The 21,834-nt window shown below is 48.4% G+C and overlaps 1 protein-coding gene across 1 annotated transcript in view; it reads left to right on the forward strand.

Annotated features, from left to right (window-relative positions):
- The first annotated feature begins 21,199 nt into the window (after positions 1 to 21,199).
- The window catches only part of GGTA1 (glycoprotein alpha-galactosyltransferase 1 (inactive)), a 69,907-nt gene continuing 69,272 nt past the window's right edge, over positions 21,200 to 21,834 (forward strand). Inside the window, exon 1 of the mRNA XM_063082421.1 lies at positions 21,200 to 21,375. The gene's annotated coding sequence lies outside the window, so the exon portion shown is untranslated. The remainder of the gene's footprint in view (positions 21,376 to 21,834) is intronic.

Here is a 21,834-nt window from a genome sequence, read left to right on the forward strand (position 1 = left end):
GGGTTAGTAGGAGTCATTCAAGAGGAGAACAGGGAAGGAAGAGTATTTTAGGCAAAGGTCACAGGCTGGAGAAGTTTGTGTCTGTTCAAATTTAACTGAGCCGCAAGTACGTTTCCTGGAATTTCCTTTGGGTTAGTGTTGGCCGTAAGAAGAATCTACATGAGACTGGGAAAGAGGAAGTTAAGCCCTGGCCATGTTTATGCTCAGAGGTTTGGTAGAGAGACACCGATGTGGCTCGTGCGTGCTGTCTGAGATCTCCTGGCCCCTTTTCTTGGCGTGCTGTGGCAGCTGGGTCCATGTCTGTCCCAGCTCCTGCTGTGAAGGATCTGCTCCTTCTCTTTCATCTCTTGGGCCAATTTCTTTGACAAAGGTTCCAGTCTCTCCTGCAGGTCAACTCCATGATGGAAGCTCCAGTTCAGACACAATGAGAGACCAGTGTGGGCCCCAGTTTGCACGTGTGGGCCCCAGTTTGCACCTGTGGGCTCCAGTTTGAACCTGTGGGCTCCAGTTTGCACCTGTGGGTTCCAGATTGCCCTTGCTCTCCCTCACTTGCGTCCATCTTCCTGCCCTGCTGGCCTCAGACTGAGCACCTGGTGCAGGAGCCGCAGCTATGCACAAGTCGTTTAGGCAACTGATAATTGCGTAAGGTCAACTGCCTATAACGCATCTCTATTCTCTATCACTCCGAATGAACCCTGACTGATACCCTGAGTCCCATGTGACTGGGGGCTGGAGAACCGGGGACCTGGGGGCACATCATAAGAAATGAGGATAGAGAGGTGGGGCTGGGCCTGAGGGCCAGAAAGTCATGAATGTCTGGCCAAGGGCTTGCGATTTATTCTACAGGTAATGAGGAACCATTGAAGGTTTTTGAGCAGGGGAGTGACATGGTCAGGTCCCAGATGTTTTTTTCTCTCTGATATTCTTGATTCCTATGGTTATCTGCTCATCATAAGCAAGCACTGGTCTGGGTCCTGGGACATATACAGCAAGGCTTAGATATAAATCCTGCCCCCAAGGGGCTCACAGGGATGAATGAGTTATGCCTCTCACACAAAGAAACTCCAGACAGAGAGTAGTCAGAGCCACAGAAGGAGAGCTGGCAAAATAGTATATTTCCTCAGCTAGACTATGATTTTGTTAAGCCGTGTTTTTTTCTGTACTTCCCACCCAGGGTTGAGTATACAGCAGTTGCTCCTTGAATTAACTTGCAAATGCTGCATCCGTCTTTATCAGAAGAGGACAAAAAACTCTTAGGGGCTAAACTAAACAGACAGAGCTTTCAAAAATCATCTTTTCTTCTCTTGTCTTCATTTTCCTAAAAGTGTGGGTAGATCTGGTTATTAGCAGGGGACAGGAGCTGGGAGACCGTCATCCCTGTGTCCTGGGGTCCTGGCTGCTCATAGCTGGGATTCGGACAGCTTTGTATGTGTGTACACCTAGGGGATCCCCTCTGCCCAGCCCATGCTGTTCGTACCCACTGGTTTACTCAGGGACTGAGGAGCTACCTGGAAGGAAATCTTGTGCCCATGATAGAGGCTCAGACACACAGAGGTATGTATGCCACAGTGAGGTTGGGGAGGGTGGGGGACCATCACTCAAGGGTTTCTTCCAGAGGGACAGGGATCTGGCATGGCAGAGCAGACTCAGCCACAGAGCTGGAGAAGGGAACACAGGGATTGGTGGCTACTGTTGGAATCTACCCTCATCCTTAGTGGCCCTGTGGGAATTTCAGGAGCTGCCTCACTAAACTTGAACAGGTAAGGGCCTAAGCAGCCTTGCTGTGGGGCTCAGAGACAGGCAGCAAGTAGCCCAGAGAGGAGGGAGCCTTCGCTTTTGTAGCCGTGTGCCAGGCTGTGGCAGCGATGAGGGGTCTGCGAGTGTAGGTGGCAGTGCTACAGGCTGAACCTCGGTGCTGGAAGCTTGGCGAGGCAGAGGGGACATCTGTGTCAGACGACGTGTCTCCTGCTCAACTAGCAGCAGCACAGGCACCAGTGTCGGTCACTTCCTACCTCTGAGAGCCCCGGCTGTGGCTGTGACTGTGACTGATTTCATGAGTGGTGTATCACTCCTTGAGACGGGAGTTCCTGTGTGAGCAGGTGGAAGTTTTCAAACTTGTAGAACCGAGGTTAACTCCTAGTGTGACAGTATCTGTATACACCGTGGGTAAGACCTGGGAACACTGGGTTACATCCAAATAAGGATGGGGAAGCCAATATAGATGTGAGCAGGGGAAGGGCACAGTGTCAGGAAGGAGAGAACTGTCACTCTCTTCTCAGGGCTGTCATGCTGCAGATGTGTTCTACAGCTTCTGGGAGAGGGAATCAGAGAGAAAGCCACGCGGAGGCAGATTCTCCCTGAACCCAAGGAAGAACTTTACAGCAGCTAGAGCCTGTTTATAAGAAATAAGCCTGGCTCACTAGCACAGGAGAGCTGGTGGAGGTTGGATGACAAAATGGTGGGATTTGCTGATAATACCAAGATGAAGGGTTTGGATCCCTGGACCACCGACAAAACAACAACAACAAAAATGAATAAATACAAATAAATAAATAAAAACAAATGGTGAGATGGTGGAAGACTAGTGAACTCCAGACCCTGAGCCTCATGAACCGTATTTAAATAAATAAAGTTATTCTGGGTACCAACACAAGTCTAACACTAAATAAAGGACAAAGAAATACTCATAGCCCTTCCCAAGAGGGATTTATCAATCATATGTCAAGGGGAAAAAAAACCCCAAGAGAATATATCACAATTGCGTATTCAGTTCCTGTTCATACAAGTGCAACTATTACACAGCAGTGAAAATAAAGGAACTGAAACCAGAAACAACAGCATGGATGAACCTTGGAAACTTAATATCAAGGGGAAAAGACAAGTGACAGAAAGCCCACAACATGAAACTAGGCGTATAAGTTTCAAAATTAAGCAAAATTGACTCTGGAACAACACGAGGGTTAGGGGCTCTGACCCCTCCCTCTAGTCAAAACTCTGGATAACCTTTGACTTTCCAAAAACTTAAGTACTAATAGCCTTGTTGACTGGAAGCCTTACAGATAACCTAGTCAGTTAACTCATATTTTGTATGTTACATGTATTATATACTATATTCTTACAATAAAGTAACAGAAAAGAAAATGTTATTCGGGAAATCATAAGGAAGAGAAAATATATTTACAGTCCTGTACGTATATTTATTGAAAATAATCCACGGATAGGTAGACCCGTGCTGTTCAAACTTGCCACTGTTCAAGAGTCAACTCTGTTGTTTGGGGTGACTACCTCAGTGGTTCAATTCTTTTGGAAAAGCAAAGGAATCTGAAACACAGCAGGGAACAAGCAAGGACTGAGCTGATATGTAAGAGCCAGACCAAGTTGAAGAGCCCTGAGCTCTGGGGTCTTGTCCAGGCTCTGCCACCAATGATTGCAATGAGGTTGAACAAGTCAGTTGCCCTCTCTGGGCCTCAGTTTCCCCAGCTGCACAATAAAGGAATAAGAGTGGGCTCTGAGCAAGAACAAGAAGCCAGTGGCCTTGGTGGGTACCAGGGCAGGGAGAATCTCAGAGGAGAAACTGCCATCCACCCAAGCGTCAGCCCCCGAGGAGCCATATCTTTCTCACTCTGGGTCCTCCCTTTCCAGATGGCTTCTCCCAGCGGGCTATGCAGCTGCTCTCTTCAGCACCCCCTATGCCAGCTCCATCCCAAAGGAGAATTTCAGGAGCAATGATTAGGTGGCTGTGGTAGAAGACCCCCCACCAGCCCGTGCCCTCTAGTGCCCGTGCCCTCATGTAATCCCCTCCTCCTGAGAGTGACCCAGTGATTTGCTTCTAATGAGCAGGGTATGGGAAAAGTGGCAGGTTTCACTTCTGAGAGAAGTTGCAGAGAGACTGTGGCTTCCATCTGTCTCACCTTCTCATGTGCTTAGCCTGAGAGAAGCCAGTTGCCGTGCTGTGAGTTTCTCCATGGAGAGATCCATGCAGTAAGGAAATGAGAGAGGCCTCTGGCCAGCCACGAGTGAGGAAATAAGACCCTCAGTCCAGCAGTTCACAAGGAACTGAATCCTGCCAACAGCCATGTGAGTGAATTTAGAAATGGATCTTCCCCCAGAGGAGCCCTCAGCTGAGACTGCTGCTCCAGCCAACGCCTTGACCCCAGCCTCACAAGGGACCTTGAGCCAGAGGCACCCAGCTAAGTGGGACCCAGATTTCTGACCCCAGAAACTGTGAGATAATTAACATGTGCTTTTTGAAGCCACTAAGTTTTGGGGTAACTTGTTCCACAGCAATAATGAATCCAATGACTTTTCCCCTTCCCTTACCAACCCTGATGGCCCTGGGAGTGGCATACCCTCCCTAGGCGCCTCTCTGTCCTGTTTTGCTTGTGGTTATAAGGTCTCTTCTCCAGCCATCTTTCCCTCTGTATTTTGGGATATTCTGGGGCAGGGGCAGAACCTGTCTATCCCACGAGGTCTCCCAGGGCTTCTCTCTGTGCCATCGTCTGACTCTGGGGCATCCCACCTGGTTGGAGGGTGACAGCCTCGCTGGGATTGACCTTGGAGGGTGCTGATTCTGGAAGCCTCTGCAGGTTTGCTGTGTTATCCAGATGGCCATCTGACCTCCCTCCTGCTCCCTCCCTCTGTGTGGCAGGATTGCCAGGATGCTGAGAGCTCTCTGGTGACCGTTGCTACAAACAGAGAGCAGATGGATGTCTATAGCTTCTCCTCCCTGTAAGGAGCTTCTGGTTCCCTGGTCTCCTGGGCCAGCTGCTTCCAGTGTCGTCATGGAAAACAACAATTGTCAAGGGAAACCCAGAGAAGCAGCCACGTCATGGGGGTGGGGATGAGGTGGCCGGGCCACAGTCTCCCACTTTTGGCCTGCTCATGACCTCAGAGCCAAGCCTGTTCCTCATCTCCTCAGAAATGCTCCTCTGAGACCTGCCTTGCCTCATTTTTTACCCCCCGCCACTGTGCCTAGTGCAGGGTCTCCTCCAGGCTATACGCTCATAAAGGAACTTTGGAAAGATTGGAGGGAAGATGCTGGGAGAAAAGAACCCTGGATTTACAGTCAAACCTAGGTTCAAATCCCAACTCCACTATTCTCTGCTCAAAGTGTTAGGCAAGTTAATTAACCTCTTTGAGACTCAGTTTCCTCATCTGTAAAATGGGGTGAATCATCTCTGCTTTAGGGTGTTTTTAATTTTTTAAAATTATTATGGTAATATATATATAACATAAAATTTACCATTTTAACCCTTTTTTTTTTTAGTACCCTTGTCTTCATTCAGGAAGGGGAGAAGGAAAATTCTGGGTCACCTACCCCTGCCCTGCTTCTGCTTGTTCCAGCTAAGCTTGCTTCCCTTTGCCCCCTCTTTCGTGAGTGGTTGCGAGAGGGCCAGGCAGGCAGGGGGGCGTCTGGAATTAACAGGGAGGTCAACTGGGCGGGAGGTGGAGAAAGGAGCAGAGCTGCATCCCAGGGGATAGAAGTGGTGTGCCCGGGGAGGAAGGGGCCAGCTAGCATTGTGTTTGCATGCAGTGCTGGTATGCGAGGTTGGCATGGGCCTCTAGGGGCCTGGCAAGCAGACTGTCAGTTACATGTGTGTGGAATGGGAAGTGCTGGGGACATTGGATTTCTTGAGGTTTTCCTTCCTTCTGACCTGATCTCCCATTTGCCCCTTCAGGCCACAGCTTGCCTCATCGGTGGTGTGAGTATTCACCTATTCAGGCTGCAGGGGAGAAGAGGGCAGCTGGGACTTGAGGGATAGGAGCAAAGCTAGGGGTGGCACATGAATAGGGCTAGGGTCCCAGAGGGCAGCTACCATAAATACCACCAGGATTTAGCCAATCCAGAGATATACTGTATTTTGCACTAAACATTCCTTTCTCTCCATGCCTCTGTTTCCCCTTTGATCCCCCATCCTCCCCATCCCTGCCGCCTGCTACTTGTGGATGTCACCATTATGCCTGTTCATGTCTTCCTTGGAGAGGTAAGCCTGGGAGCCCAAGCTCAAACAGCAAGAGAGGAAGGCGGTGCCCATACTGACCACTGGGGCGGGGCCAGAGCCTGCAGCTGAGACAGCTGGTGGGCTTGGAGCTGCTGCTGGGTGAAGGCATTCAGGTCAGAAGCGGTGACCTGCTTAGCTCTCTCCAGGGCTCCCGAGACTGGCTGCTGGTGCATCACATGTGATGCTACATCTCCACCTTCTTGCTGGCCAGCTGGTCACATTCAAACTTCAGGCTGATGCTGAGTCTGTGTGGGGGAGTCGAAGGTGGTTAATTTGAGTTGCTGGAGTAGGTGCAAAGAGCCTGAATGCCTGCTTCATGGGAATATTATGTCGTTCACCACAGGGGACATGGGCTGTGCCCCAGCTGTGCTAGGGATGCTCAGGGTCTGGGCAGCCATGGGGCCACGCCTTTGTACAGGCGTCTATCGGCAGCTCCCAGGGCAACTGCCGCCACCTCCCATGATGGGCTTCGCCCCCATTTTAATTGTTTTTAAGTTCACAATTCAGTGGCATTAAGTACATTAGCATTGTTGTGCAACCATCAGCATCATCCATCTCCAGAACTTTTATATCATCCCAAACAGAAACTCCACACCTAATAAACACTAACTCCGCATTCTGCCTCCCCACCCCCCCGACAACCACCATTCTACCTCCTGTCTCTATGAATTTGCCTACCCTAGCTACCTTATTTAAGTGGAATCGTGCAATATCTGTCCTTCATGCCTGGCTTCCTTCACTTAACTGCTTTAGGGTGTTTTGAAAAATAATTGAAAACATGTGTGTGACAACTCCAGCTGAGGGTCAGTCTCTAGGTGCTTAGAGACATCGGTGGATGAGTAACTGACAGTACAACTCCATCTGTCCCCTATATTACCAGGCTTAGTGCAGAAAAGAATAAGACTGGAAGAAGGAGATACCCATTTTACACATGGGGAATCCAAGTCCCAGTAAGGGAAGCAGCTGCCCAGGTCACATAGATGCCCAGTGATAAGGTTGGGACATCAGATCATCCTGTCCCAAGGCAAGCCCCATGGTTTATGACAGACAAGGGAGGTCTCCCGTGCATGTAGTGCCACTGCCTGATACTCTGCCATTAAGACTTCATTATTCCAGGTTTTAATGACTTTTGATTCCCAACTTGTTCCCACGCCTGTCTCCCCTCCTGCCTACAAGCTCCTCAGAAGCTGGGGCCCTTGCTTGTTCCTCGCTGTGTAACTTGAATCTTCATGGCAATACCTTCCAGCATTAGCTGGTGTGGACAGTGCCCTAACAGAATGCAAGCAGTCCTGGGAGGAGTCTGTGTCCATTCAGGGGCCCCTAGAGGAATGCCTTCAAAACTAGGGGCCTTTTTTTCCCCAGTGTCTGCCTCTGCTTGGGCTAGAGAGGCCCATTGCTACAGCAGAAGCTGGCTGGGCAGGAGAGCCCAGTGGTTCCTGGACCACTGCACCAGAATAATCAGGGCCTTTGTGTACTATTTTCCTATTACTACTGCAACAATCACCAAACACAGTGCATTCAAACACACGCACTTATTGTCTTATAGTTCTGAGGTCAGAAGTTTGACTTGGGTCTCACTGGGCTAAAGTCAAGGTGTCAGCAGGGCTCTATTCCTTTCTGGAAGCTCTAGGGGAAGATCTGTTCTCTCGCTTTTGCCACCTTCTGGAGGCTGCCAGCATCCCTTGGCTTGTAGTCTCCTTCCATCTTCAAAACCAGTAATGATGGGGTGAGCCCTTGCATCGAATCACTCCAACCTTGGCTTTCTTCTTGGATTCTATCTTCTCTTCTGCCTCTCTCTTCCACTTTTAAAGACTCTTGTCTTGGGCTAACCCAGTATATTCATTCCTTAGGGCTGCTACAAGAGAATATCATAGACTGGGTAGCTCGTAAACAACAGAAATTTATTTCTCCCAGTTCTGGAGACTGGAACACCAAGATCCCTGTGCCAGCATGGTTGGGTTCTGGCAAGGTCTCTCTGCCAGGTTGCTGACTGCCAACTTATTACATCCTTACATGGTGGAAAGAGGGCAAGAGCTCTCTGGGGTCCCTTTTATGAGGGCACTATTCACCTCCCAAAGGCCCCACCTCCTAATACCATCACATTGGTGGTTAGGATTTCATCAAATGAATTTTAAGGGTTGACAAACATTCAGTTCATTGCACCCAGATAATCTGGAATTATTTTATTTTTAAGGTCAACTAATTAGCAACCTTAATAACATCTATTGTCTTAATTCCCCTTTGGCTGTAATGTAATAGAGTCACAGGTTCTGGAGATAAAGACATCTTTGGGGGCCAATTTTCTTTTTCCACACCTTGTTACAAAGGAGATTCCTGGGCCCACTGTGGACATAGGCTGAATCAGTTTCTGTGGCCCATGAGGCTACATTTTACGAGCTTCTCTGGTGATTCTGATGATTAAGTTTGATCAGGCTTGGTAAAAATCCTAAGAATCGTGTGTGTGTGTGTGTGTGTGTGCGCGCGCGCGTGTGCACATGTGCACATTTCTCATAAAATGGGGTGGTAATACCTAACTCACACCCCAACTTGTGAGGTTATTGTGTGTGTAAATAAGAGGAGGCCAGTGAAAGTTCTTTCCTATTTTCTTAGACTAGGTTCCCAAGAAGCAGAGCTTGAGAGGGGCTTCTTGTGAAAGTAAGTGATTGATTAGGGGTGTATTCTCTGGACGAGGGGGTTGGGGATGCAGGGTGGGCAGGGAAAGAAAGCTAAGGAAGGGTATAGTCTTGGCTGGTATTAGCTTAACCTGACACCACAGGGAGCTGTATATTCTGAACTGTATTGTGGAGTTGGTTCCGCCTTGTATGTATGTATATACGTATGTATACATTTTTATTGTGCTAAGAACACAACATGAGATCTATTCTCTTAACAAAACTTTAAGTGTACAGTACAGTGTTGTTAACTATAGGAACAATGTTACAGAGCGATCTCTAAAACTTGTTCATCTTGCATAACTGCAACTTTATACCCATTGAACAGCAAGGCCCTGTTTCCCTTCATCCCAGTGCCTGGCAACCAGCATACTACTCTGTTTCTATAAGTCTGACAATCTTAGAGATCTCATGTAAGTGATATCATGCAGTATTTGTTCTTCTGTGACTGGCTTATGTCACTTAGCCAAATGCCCTCCAGGTTCATCAATGTCGTGGCACGTGGCAGGATTTCCTTCTTACTTGCTTAAAGCTGAATAACAGCTCATTGTATGTACACAGCACATTTTCTTTACCCATTCATTTGCTGATGGACATTCAGATTGTTTCTACCTCTTGGCTGTTGTGAATAATGTTGCAATGGACATGGCAGTGCAAATGTCTCTTCAAGATCCTGATTTCAATTCTTTTGGATATATACCCAGAAGTGGAATAGCTGGATCATACAGCAATTATATTTTTAATTAAAAATATTTTTTTTTAGCTTTAAAGTCTTTTTTCGATTTGGTTCCATCTTGAGACAAGAGGGGTCACCTTCTTTAGCCCTAGCTGTCAGTAGTCATTTGTTACTGGATACCCTGTAGGGGGAGGACATGACCTCCCAGGCAAAGTGACTTCCATTTGGCAGAGGACAATTCCTTAAAGAAGGGGGCAGATTTGACCTTAGAAGCCAGTATTCAGAGAGGCTGGAGACAGGTACACCAGCCGGGAAGGAGACCTAGCTGAGGCCCTGAAAGCATCCACCACACATACTCAAGGTCTCAGTCTGCGTTTACTGGAATGGGCGGGGGGGGAACCCTGATACCAAGCAGCCCATTCAGTGACTTTTTCAAAGCCTCTTAGTCCGCCAAAGGGTGGAAGCAGGACTAGAACCTAGATTGTCTGCCATTATATCTCTTGCCCTGTTCATTTCTCCTGTGCAGGTGCTGAGGCTTACGTGGCTGGGGAAGGGACCTTGTCCTGTTGCAGAGCAGGTGTCCTGGGGGGGAGGGGCAGGGTGCAGTGGGAGGGAACAGAACAGGGCCTCCCTTCTTGGAGCCAGAGCTGTGGTATTTTCCTCCAGACCCTCAGTGTCAGGGCATGGGGACAAGCTTCAGCTGAGCTCTTGCAAACATGCCCCCTCTGGTTCTCACAAAGGAAGCAGAAGTAACCGACTGGATGGGTGAAAACAGCTAAGAAGCTACCAGGGGCCCTGATGGCCCCCACTGAGTGAAAGAGGAAGTGATCAATCACACAGACCATAAGCATTTCCTGACTCAGACCACTTGGCTCCCTGCACATGCAGGTGCCCAGGCATACACACCTTCACGGTGCACAGGCATGAAGCTCACATGCACACTCACACACTCACAGCTGCCCACCAAGGCGTGCTCATGCACTACCCTTGCAGACAAGCTCACAAATGCACATAAGCACACACGCCCTTACCCACTCGCTCAGCCATGCAGCCCCACACACTGAAACACACTCACATCCCAAATGTACCAGCACACCTATATGCGTGGATACACACAACAGACATTCATCCACAACACAGTCAAACAGGCACATTTAGGAGAACATGTGGGAATGCACACAGAGCCACATATGTGTGCATGCAGATCCCTCAAGCATACCATACACTTTTGCACACAATCATTTAATTATCACATATTGATTGAGCAGCCACTATGTGCCAGGTACTGTCTAGGCATGAAGATACAGGGACATGCAGAGACACATTCAAACATGTCCACACACATGGATGCACACTGAAGCATACACACAGTCACGCACACACAAACACATATGCATGCACGCACACATACACAGACAACAAACAGGTGGGTACGACTGCCCTCCAGGCACACACCCAACTGATTTTTCAGCAATTGAAGATGACGAAGGGGTGCTGTTTGTAGAGTGGTATTGCCTTGGTGGCTTGTTCTTACAACTCCCTTCCACATCCTTTCTCCCTTCCTCACTTTTCTCTCCCCTTTTATCCTCTCCCCTTCTCTCCTCCCTTCTCCCGTCTGTCTTCTATCAGTCTCAAGGGATGCATGGCCAAAACATTGTGTTAACGTTTATAAGAAATTCAGCCAGAAAATCTTGTGGGCCTTGATTTCTTGGGGCCTGAATTTCCTTCTTGACTTTAATTGCTCCAAACCTTTTTCTTTTGTTCAGATCAACCTGACCTCTTGGGGAAAAAAAAGAGTAAAATCAAGCCCGGAACCCAAATTTTGAAGAATTGGTTTGGAAAGCTAGAGGGACAAAAAGGTACCACCCGTAGCCAGAAAAGGGTCTAGCCTCTGGCCACAGGGTACACCACTCACCCCAACTATCAGGCCCGCCCGATCCCTTCACTTTAGGAAGAAGAGGTTTAGGCCAGGGGAAGAAGCAGAAACTTGCTTAGGCAAGGCTTGTACTCAGGTATCTAGCTTTCCTGTTTGGTCAACTTTCCTGACACCAGCCACATCAATCAACAACCTAATGGGGCTGCATGATGAAGGTGGGGTGATGAGATAGTGATGATTGTGATGATGGTGGTGGTGGTGGTGATGATGATGATGGTGATGATGATGGTGGTGGTGATGAGGATAGCACCTCACATGTAGTGCCTACTTCTAAACTCCAGGAAATTATTACACTCATTTTTCAGATGAGGAAGTTGAGGCACAGAGAGGTGACCTCCTTTGCTCAAGATCATATAACTAGTAATAGTGCCTAGTGAACTCAGAGAAAGCATGCACTGACTCACAGATGACCTGTAGGTAGGACACCAGAGCAGGAAGGGCCTACAAAGACCCTCCTACACTGCTGGGTCACTGTTCAGATGGGACATCTGGGACCCAGAGGAAGGAACTTGTTCAGGTCACACAGCAAGGTGCTAGATTGTCTTTTGGGGAGAGCCGTGATGCTGAGACTCAAGCCAAGGCTTTCCAGGGCAGAAGGGGCATGGCTAAGTCTCCCTTGTTTGGGCTGAGAAAGTGTGTCAGTTGGAGGACTGACACAAAATGCTACTTGTCAAGCTTGTGGCAACAAAGCTGGGCACCCAGTAGGGACTCAGTCACTGCCACTCCCCCTCCTGTCCCTGAAAAGAGACTGGGCCCAAGGGCTGCAGAAAGAGGTCAAAATGCTGTCAACGTGCAGATTTCACTCAGGGCATGAACTTGTATCCCAGGTATAGGGTCTGGCACATAGTAGGTACTCAATAAGTATTTTAAGTGACATGTGTACACTTTACAGAGGGAAAGAAGTCACGGTTATAGTGAACTGTAAGACAGACAAAAGCTTGATGTCTTCCAGAAATGATCCATAGTCAAAGGAACAGTTCAGTTTTGAGCAAGACCCCAGCACATGCGGTGTACAGCATGGGGAGAGACCAGCCACCACAGTGAGATTCAAAATGGAGATGTCCCCTACCTTCCTGTGCAAAGAGAGACACAGGATTGGATTCCTGGGATGAGAAGTTGGTTGCCTACTGTTATGACTTGAGATGGCCCAAGAATGCTCATCCGCCCCTCTATCTTCCCAATTCCTGGCATCCCACCATTTGAGGTTCATTCCTCCATGCCCTAATTAATAATAACCTTAGCTATCATATATAGCCAGATGCCCTGCGTACCTCATCCCATTGAATCTTGCGAGGTAGGGTCTTCATTATACAAATAAGGATACTGAGCGTCTACACAGGGAAGCATCTTGTCCAAAGACTCCAGCTGGTAAAGGTCAAGGCAGGATGGGAGCTGGCTCTCTTAGAGTGCAGGACTTTTTCACCTTACTGGGTCTGACACAGATAACTCTGGGGTCCTCCAGGCTGTGACTTCCAGCTCCAGAAATGAGGTGGCCTCCAGGGAGCCAGGTGTGTGATTCTGGGGACTCAGTGGATGGTAAGATAGAAGGCAAAGCACTCGAGGAACCATGAGGTTGTGTAAAGGGGGTTAACACAGACCCAAGCACAGAGCCTGCAACCAGGGACTTCCTGACAAAGTTACAATGCGGAAAAACAAACCAGCTCTCAGCACATGGCTTCTTGATGGTCTGTAGATCAGAGGCCATGACCAAAAGAGACCAATTTTAATACACTTTATTAAAGAAGGTTTTTTGTTTTGTTTTGTTCTGAATAAAAAATACTTAAGAAGTACATGCTTACAACAGGTAGAGAAACATATAAAGTAAAAAAAAAAAAAAAAAATTTCCCCTTCCCCACCAATTTTTTTCTGATTTCTTCTAAGAATATACTTTAAAAATAAGTTTATATTCTACCTCATGCTCTGTATCTTTATTTTTTTCACTTCACAGTGTAACATGAACAACTTTCCACATCATCCATATACATTGGCCTCCTTTTTACTGGTTGCATAGTATTCTACTGAATATGTAGCAGCATTTATTTGACTGGTTCCCTACTGATGGACATTCAGATTGTGTCCAGTATTTTAAATACCATTGCAATGAGCACCCTTGTAGATATGTCCATGTGCAGTGTTGGAACCATAGTCATAGAAGTGGAATAGTTCTACAAAGACCATGAGCATTTACAATTTTAACAAAGACTGCCAATTATTTGACTGAATTACATATCTACCAAGGAAGGACTTGCAAAGAGCCAGAGCTGCCCAAGATGGGACAGACCCTACACTATAAGGGGTGGTGGTAAGTATGTAAACCATAGGTCAACAGATGCAGCTACCACTTTCTGGGAATGGCGTAGGAAGGATTTGGTTATCAGACTGGGGAGAAAATAGATGGTATATTATGGTCCCATTCAACCCTGAGACTGTATGATGAGAGAGTATGGATCATAATTAGTCAGGAAGTTAAAAAATTTCAAATGCTAGGGCCCCACCCCGGGAGGTTCTGGTTCCATGGAATTGGGTGGGCCCCAGATAGTCTGCATCTTGGCTGATATCCCCTGGAGAAGAGCTTGGTTGGTGCAAAAGTTCACTTACATTGTTTGGGGACATCTGGCTCCACGCCCAGAGACCAATCTGTTACTGCAGAAGGTTCTCTACCACCTGCCTCTGAGTAGCCAGCAACACCCCCCATTCTGCCCAGCCTCCCCCTCCACCCCACAGCCGTCAAGCAGCATGCTCTGATGAAAACGGCAGAGGACCACTGGGTGGGAAACAAGGCCTGTTGCTGCCTGAGACCAGAATGCTCCCATGACCACCTGCGTGGAGGGTCCCCATTGAATCTGTCCCAGAACGTGAGGGGACTGGGCGGGTTGGGTATGGGTGGGAGGCAAGCCACTGCTTGCTTCTTTATGGCAGCTTGAAGCTGTCCCCTGTGCTGTGGCTTTGGGGTCCTGCAGGCCTGGGCAAAGCCAGCTCAGGCACTGAGGGCTGTACAACTTTGGTAAATAGCTGTTCCTTGGGCCTCAGTTTCCTCTTCTGTAAAATGAGGATTGTTACATCCACCTCACAGGGTGTGTCCTGAGGACTATAATGTACGCGTAGCAGGGATGAATTTGCTCTCAGGTGCAGGAAACATCACTCTATTTAAATATAAAATGGTGCCTGGCTTAGTACACAGTATCACACGCAGTAGGTGCTCACAATGACAGCAATGAAGAGGAACACCCTGACATATGAACCTAACATAGTGGTCAGGAGTTTTTGAGTCAGATCTCAGTCCAAACCCCAACTCTGCCATTTACCTGTGCACCGACCCTGGACAAGTTTACCCTGAGTCTCAGTTTCCTCCTCTACAAAGCAGACACATTGGTCAGAGTGTGGTGTTATAACACAAAGGTCAAATGTTTGGATCCCTGTACCAGCCAGCAACCAAAAAAATATAAATAAATAAAATGGAGACAATAATAACAACACTCTGGCATTGTCGTGAGGATTAAACAGTGGTATAGTGGCCCTGGCTTCAAGTTCCAGCTTCGACCCTCAGGAGCCGGGTGACCTTGGCCTTAACCTTTCCAAGTGTCTGCCTATAAAATGAGATGACTAATGCCTGTGAAGGGCTGGCCGGTTAGCTCAGTTGGTTAAAGCGCCTTGTAACACCAAGGTCAAGGGTTCGGATCCCCCTATTGGCCAGCCACCGAAAAAAGAAAAGGTAGCTCTGCCCTCTGTTCTGCAGACCTAGCTATGCCGGACTCATCACCCTGTTTTTCAAAAGATGAGAAACTCTCAGTTGTTTTTGGGCAAAGTTGGGTCAGTGGTTGCTGAGGCTGACTCTAGGAGCCCTGGTATCTGGTTCAGCCTCCTAGGGACACCCAGCAAGTTCTGCCACCTCCTAGGGCATTGCAATGGAACAGGGAACCAGCCTTCACTTCTCCCAGAACCCCAGACTCCATTGAACCTCGGGCAAGCTCTCGCCCCTCCCATTTGCTCTCCCCCTGCCTCCACCCTTGCTCCAAGGGACCAGCCTCTCACCTTCTGGCATAATCGTGGCAAAGTTAGGCTTTTGAAAACAAAAGCCAGGGTGGGGTGTGGGAATTGTGGTGTTCAAGCAATTTCTATTATGGCACCAAGCTAAGGTATCTTAGGTCCTGGCTAACCTCAGAGACAAATCACCGTGAGCCAGCTCGAAGTGCGTACACAGATGATGGGAGCTGTTGTTATTGAGGCAAGCAGGAGTCCTGAGCGCAGACCGGGCCAGCCAACAACAGCATCTGCTGCCAGAACTGAGACCCGAGGCTGCCAGACAGGATCATGTTTCTGGACAGAGCAAAGATATCTTTTAGGAGTGTGTCAGCTACAAGGAGCCAAAGATCTAACTCAACACAGTTTATACATGCAGGAGGCAAAGACGGGCTGCTTCCAGGGCAGTTAATTGTATGGCTCAACGACATCACCTGGGACCCACCTTTCATCTTTCGACGCTGTCATCCTCATTGTCACAGAGTGGCTGCTGTCGCCTCAAGCCTCACACCCTCACTTTATTTGCTCACTCATTTATGGACACATGAAAGCACAGATGGGGAGATCTGACCATGTCGAGAAGATCACCGCAGGCCTGCTGCACGTAGAAGTGAAGGTTCATTCACCCAATCATTCCTTTAACATTTATGGAGCACCAGGGAGCTGAGGGAGTCCCTGCCCTCCTGGGGAGACAGACAATAGACACATACAGCTATAGCAGCAGGTCCGTGAACCTAAGGGCTGTGGGGAAAAATTAAGCAGAGTGGTAAGGGGACAAAGAGTGTGATGTGGGTGGGAGAGGCCAAGTGCTCCAAGGTGGGGCTGGAGTCCAAGGGGCTGGGAAGACTGGTAGGTGCCTTGTTATATTTAGAGCTCCTTTTGCATGATCACACATAATCTCATTTTTTATCTTTACGAATCCCTAGGAGGTAGAGATAATTATCCCCACTTTACAGATAACCGAGGCTCAAAGAAGTTAAGCGACTCCCAGCCTCATCCCCAAGGTCATACAGCTTGTGGAACTGCAGGCATAGAATTTGAACCCAGGCTCATTCCAGGCTTGCTCTACTAGATAAAAATTTTAATTCTAAAGCCTAGAAGACAGCATTCAAACTGAGGGAATCTGGTAAGTTAGCTTTTCTTATTTGTGTTTTAAAATTTTATTTATGAAACAAAAAAGGAAAAAACAAAAAATTATTTTTGTACTTGATTTAAAACATAGATAAGACAGTCTCATGGAACAACAGTCTAGAAGTATAAAAGAGCTTAAAACAAAATCTTCCCTTCCACTGTGACTATTTTCATTTTTATTTTTATTTTGTTTTATTTATTTTTTAAGATGGTAAGTCAGACTTTATTCAAGGGGAGGTATAGGGACGACTGCAGTGGGGTTTTGCAGTGGGGGAAAGAGAACAGACTCAACTCCCCCACTATGACCTTTTTTTAAAGGTTGGGAGAAGCACACTTTTAAAACTGGAGGAATGTAACTTTTTAAACTTTGGTTGCATAGGTAAAATTTTTATTTCAACTGGTAGAATTCTTTGGCCCTGGGAGCACTGACAGTTTTTTAAAAATGAACCCAAGAGCATAAAAATACTTGGCTTTCTCCCTGTTTCTGCCTTTTAAAATTAGAAATATATATAAATGTCAGAGGTGGAATTTAATATCCATCTTCAGAAAACAAAGGACTTCCAAGTACATAACCAAGTAAAAAGATAGGATATTTCCTCCCCTGGAAATAATGATTTTAACAGCATTTGCTTGGGGTCAATAAAGGACAGAGAAACTGATGGACTAGTCAATTCCTCCCTTCTTGTTAATCGTCAAGTCAGAAGGAAAACAGTTATCTGATGCCCGTCCTGAGGCAGGAAGCCTTTCTTCCATCTCTCTCTCTTTTTCTCTTTCTTTCTTTTTCTTTCCCTCTTCTTTTCCCTTCCCTCTTTCTCTCTCTCTCTCTTTTTCCTTCCTTCCTTCCTTCTTTCTGTCTCTCCTTCCCTCCCTTCTTTGTTTCTTTCCCTTGTGACTTCATTTTCTAGCAGTGATTCTGATTACCTCGATGGGAATAACTTCTTCATACACGACCTCCACCATGTCATCCTCCCTTTCCAGGGGTCCTCCAGAGGCTCCTTTTCATGGAAAGGATACAATGGAATCCCTGGCTCCCCCTCCAAAGCCTCTCGGCTATGGCTCCTCAGCCTGGCCCCTCTCTCCCTCCAGGCTGCCCCATGGCCCCCTGCAGGGACCTGGCTCTCCTGCCTTCCTGGTTGGAGAATTGAATAGCTCCCCCTGCCCGGTGCCCCTTCCGAGGGCTCTCTGCTCCCCCCCCACTTCCTCCTAGACTCTGCTCTCACGTGCCCCTTCTGCTTTTCCTGACTAACCAACCCTACCACTTCTGGTAGCTTCTTTAAAACACCTTCCACTTGGGACTTGGGAGTTTCCCCCACCTGTCTGGTGCTGAGGAGCCAGTCAGAGAGTTGGGAATGAATCCTAGCTCTGAAAACCCCAACTCTGTGCTCGTGAGGAAGTCAGTCCTCATCTGGATCTCATTTCCTCTCTGTAAATCAGGGGCTGGGGCTGATCCCCTCTCAGGGCTCCAGGGCTGTGTGTTTTTCTGAGTCTGTGGACATTTCACACGTCCTTCATCTAGTTTTCTATGAGAAGGACTCATCAAACTTGGAGGACTTTGATTCCTCCCCACCCTTTACCCTTAATAACATTTCTGTTCCCCACCAAGGTCACAAGGAGGCAATTTTCCCTGCAAAATGCACAACTTCCGGATGTGCATTTCAAACCCTGCCAGGCAGAGGCCACCTCACCTCGCTGTTTCTGACATGAAGAATCTGATGAAGAAAGAGACCTTGTTGGAAAGAGGAACGTAGAGTGAGAGGGGTTGGAGGCTGGTTGCAAAGTGCACCTGCCAAGTGCAAATTCCAGAAATGTAAGAGGTGATTATCCGAGTCATCAGGGAGGGTCTACCCCTCATCAGGCCCAGGGTGGGGTAAACAGAATGAACTAGAGGTGCCCCCGCCCTCTCAGGATATGTTCTCCATTCTTCCATGCACCCGTTCCTCCATCCGGTCAACACATGTTTATTTCTCCTGTGTGCCAGGCTCCTGTTATGTCCTGGGACGCATCGTGCCAAGTCAGATGTGGCCATTGGCTTGTGGGACATGCTACTAAACAAAAAGCTATGGTTGTACAGTTGTGATAAGTGGCATGCAGGGGACATACAGGGACCCCGACCCAGTGACATTTCATCTAGGACTTTAGTCAGGTACAAAAATGGAGGAAGAATATCTTTTCCTGTTTATTTGCAAGAGTTCCTTAAGTATTCTGGATACCAATCCTTTGTTGGTTATCCAGGTTGCAAATACCTTCTCTCAATGTCTGAGTTTGTCTTTTCTGAATGTTTAGCATTTTATTTTAGTTTATTATCTTTGTTTAGCATTTTAATGTAGTCAAACTTATCCGTATTTTTTTATGGTCAGTGCTGTGTGGGTGTGGCTGTGTGTTTAAATACACACTTACCTCTTCTGCAGTATAAAGATATTTTCCTCTAAAGGTTTTAATGTTTCTCTTTACCTTTATGCAATTTACCCATCTATTACATGGTGTGTGTGTGTGTGTGTGTGTGTGTGTGTGTGTGTGTGTGTGTGTGTGTATTAGGAATCTAATCTTATTTTAGTTTTTTGCATGGATAACCAATTGTCCAGCAACAATTTTTAAGTTGTGGTAAAACTTATATAACATAAAATTCTAAATTTAAAATGGTTAAGCCATTCTAAAGTGTACAATTCAGTGAATGTTCACCTGACCCACCCTTCCTCCCCATGAATTTTTCAACCTTACATTTCTGTGAAGTTCCTGTGACTCCAAAGCCATTTCCACGAAATTACCTCATTTTGATTTTACTTCTCTCACAAACTAGTCATCTTACTTTCATTTTGCATATGAGTTAAATGAATCTCAGAGGAAAGCGACTCATACAAGGCCTTAAACCGAGAACTCCTGACCCCAAACCCAACATATATGATCTTTAAGGTGGTTTCCAGCTCAGACATTCACTCAGTAGAATTGCTAGTTCAACTTGAACTATACAGCTTCTCTCAAAAGGAAAAAACAAAAAACAAAAAAAAACTAACAGCCACACAGTGTTGACTTATATTATTTCTATTTTTACTAAAATAGGTATGAACCTAAATTTAAGCGTGAACTTCTCATGCTCATACCTCCTATGCACCCAACCAAATCTTCAAAGCAAAAAATAAAAACACAACCACAAAACCAATAAAAAAAATTCAAATCAACAGCGTTAAATTAAATGATTAATGAAACCTCTCACTTTGGGTTTAAGAGTAGTGGGGCAATGTTTTGGTGTGTTTTATGTTTCCTGTGCCATCATCTTTTGATTTTGAGCATGATAGTTCATCATGTGAGCCACAGTTATATTCACTATCATTGTTTTCTTAAAAAAAGAAAATAACATTACCATCCAGTTTGATGGCCCGGGCAATTTAAACAATGAGTTCTCAAAAGCAATAATGAAAAGTGGGAAATAATGAACTTGGTGTGACGACGCCCATTGCATACTTGCTGGGGTGCTCACTACTGATGAACTGTTGCAAACATGTTCACAAAAGACAATAATGGTGCAATTTATCCTCTAGCAAAGGGCCCATTGTGCTGGCAGCCGTAGAGTTCCTCATTCCCTCCCTGGGGCTGATGATTCAATTCTCCCACCAGGATATTCCACTGGATCCACCAGGAAACTCCAACCTCCCAAACTCTCTGGTGTCACCTGGCCCAGCTGTAGGCTCTGTGCATCCTTCAAGTCTCTTCTCATTATTATGAGACAATTAAAATTAAACATCATGCCCATACTCTGTGCCATTGTCATGATGTCAAATTACAGTTCCAATGTATTCAGTTATTTAAGAAGCGAATTTCTTAGTCTATGAAAATGATGTTCAACGGCAAATGAACCCAGCAAAAGGAAGTTTTCCTTTCCCACTGGTAAAACATGTAGATCTGATATGAAACCAAGGGTGGGAGTGAGATGTCTGACATGACCACCGTGTCACCAGTGTGAGACAAGCTGGCCGAGCACAGCCTGATGTGCCTCTATCACCTCACCAGAAGTGAATCGCTGTCACTCTGGGCACAGAAGCACAAACTCTAAAATAGAATTTGGGGGGTTCTAGTAGGGAACCCCAGCGGCTGTGTAGTGCCCCGTTTGAGAAACTCTGGGCTCAGAGATCGCCAGGTGTGTGAACAAGCACGGACAGGCCCTGCACGAGGTGCCCAGTGACCAGCCCCTCACTTCGGATCTCAGGACTTGAGCAGGCTCTGGCAAGAGGACCCCAGCCAGCTGGCCTGTCCCTGCCTACATTTGCTCTCATCCGTCCCGGGAAGCACATGGTGGATCAGGCCTCCCGGGCGCTGGGCTTCCCGGGTGTTTGGCGGTGGGCCAGGGCGCCGAGGCCCCTCCCTGCAGCACAGGGTGACAGACCCCACCCCACCCTCCAGTGCCCCGGCTTCCTCTACAGCCACCGCCGCCGCCACCACCACCACCACGTGCAGGCCCCCAAAGGCAATAGAGGCCCAGCGGCCCTCCCCAGGGATTTTATTTTCTTTTTTGCTGGTTTCAGGCTTTTTTCTGCCTGAGTGAAAATGAAACAAACACCCCCTCCCCCACGCCCCACCACACTGACACACACACACACGCATTGTCACTCGCGCACTCGCGCGGCCGGCCTCCCAGCGCTGTGTGTCCGGGGCGGGGACGGGCTTGGCACCCACAGCCGCGGCCGGCGGGGACAGAGCGGGTAGCGCGCCGCCCGCTGTCCAGCGCTCGCGGGTCCCTCGCGCCGCCACCCGCTGCCCCGGAGGAGGCGCCCGGCCCACGGGCGGGAGACGGGGCAGGCGGGCACACCCCGCCCTGGCACGCCCGGCCCGGGCTCGGGCGGAGGCGGCGCGGTGACTGCTCGGGCGGCGGAGGGCGCCGCCGGGGCCGGGAGCCCAGGCGCGGTGCAGCGCTCGGCCCTCGGCGCCCGGGGTTCTGCGGATCAGGTGGGTCCCGCGGGGGCACCGTCCGAGCCCCGGGGGCTGCGAGCCGGGCGCGGGCGGCCGGGGTGGGGGTGGGGGGTCCGCGCGTGGGGCTGGGCTGGTGGGGGGAGCGGCGCGGGCCACGGCGCCGGCCCTGCCCTGTGTCCGCCCTGCCGTGTCCCTGCTTTTGTTCTTGTCGCTCCCTCTGCGCCCAGATCTGACCCAGTCTCGGTGCCCGTCCTGTGCCCATCGCTGCCTCTGTCCAGCCTTGCAGACTCGAGCCCGAGGGGCTGCGGGCCGAAGTCCCCCCCCAGGGGTCCGCGGGGTGGGGGTGGGGAGGAGAGGGGCAGTGTCACGGGGCACAGGGGACGACCCAGAAAGTCTGCGGGCAGAGCAGAGGAATGGCTTTTGCCCACGACAAGATGGGAAAGGGGGTGCCTCTGGGGAGGGGAAGCTGGGAGAAGAGGGTAAAGTGAGGGGCGC

This window comes from Cynocephalus volans, chromosome 17, assembly GCF_027409185.1.
Source record: "Cynocephalus volans isolate mCynVol1 chromosome 17, mCynVol1.pri, whole genome shotgun sequence".
In the NCBI taxonomy this organism is placed as follows: domain Eukaryota; kingdom Metazoa; phylum Chordata; class Mammalia; order Dermoptera; family Cynocephalidae; genus Cynocephalus; species Cynocephalus volans.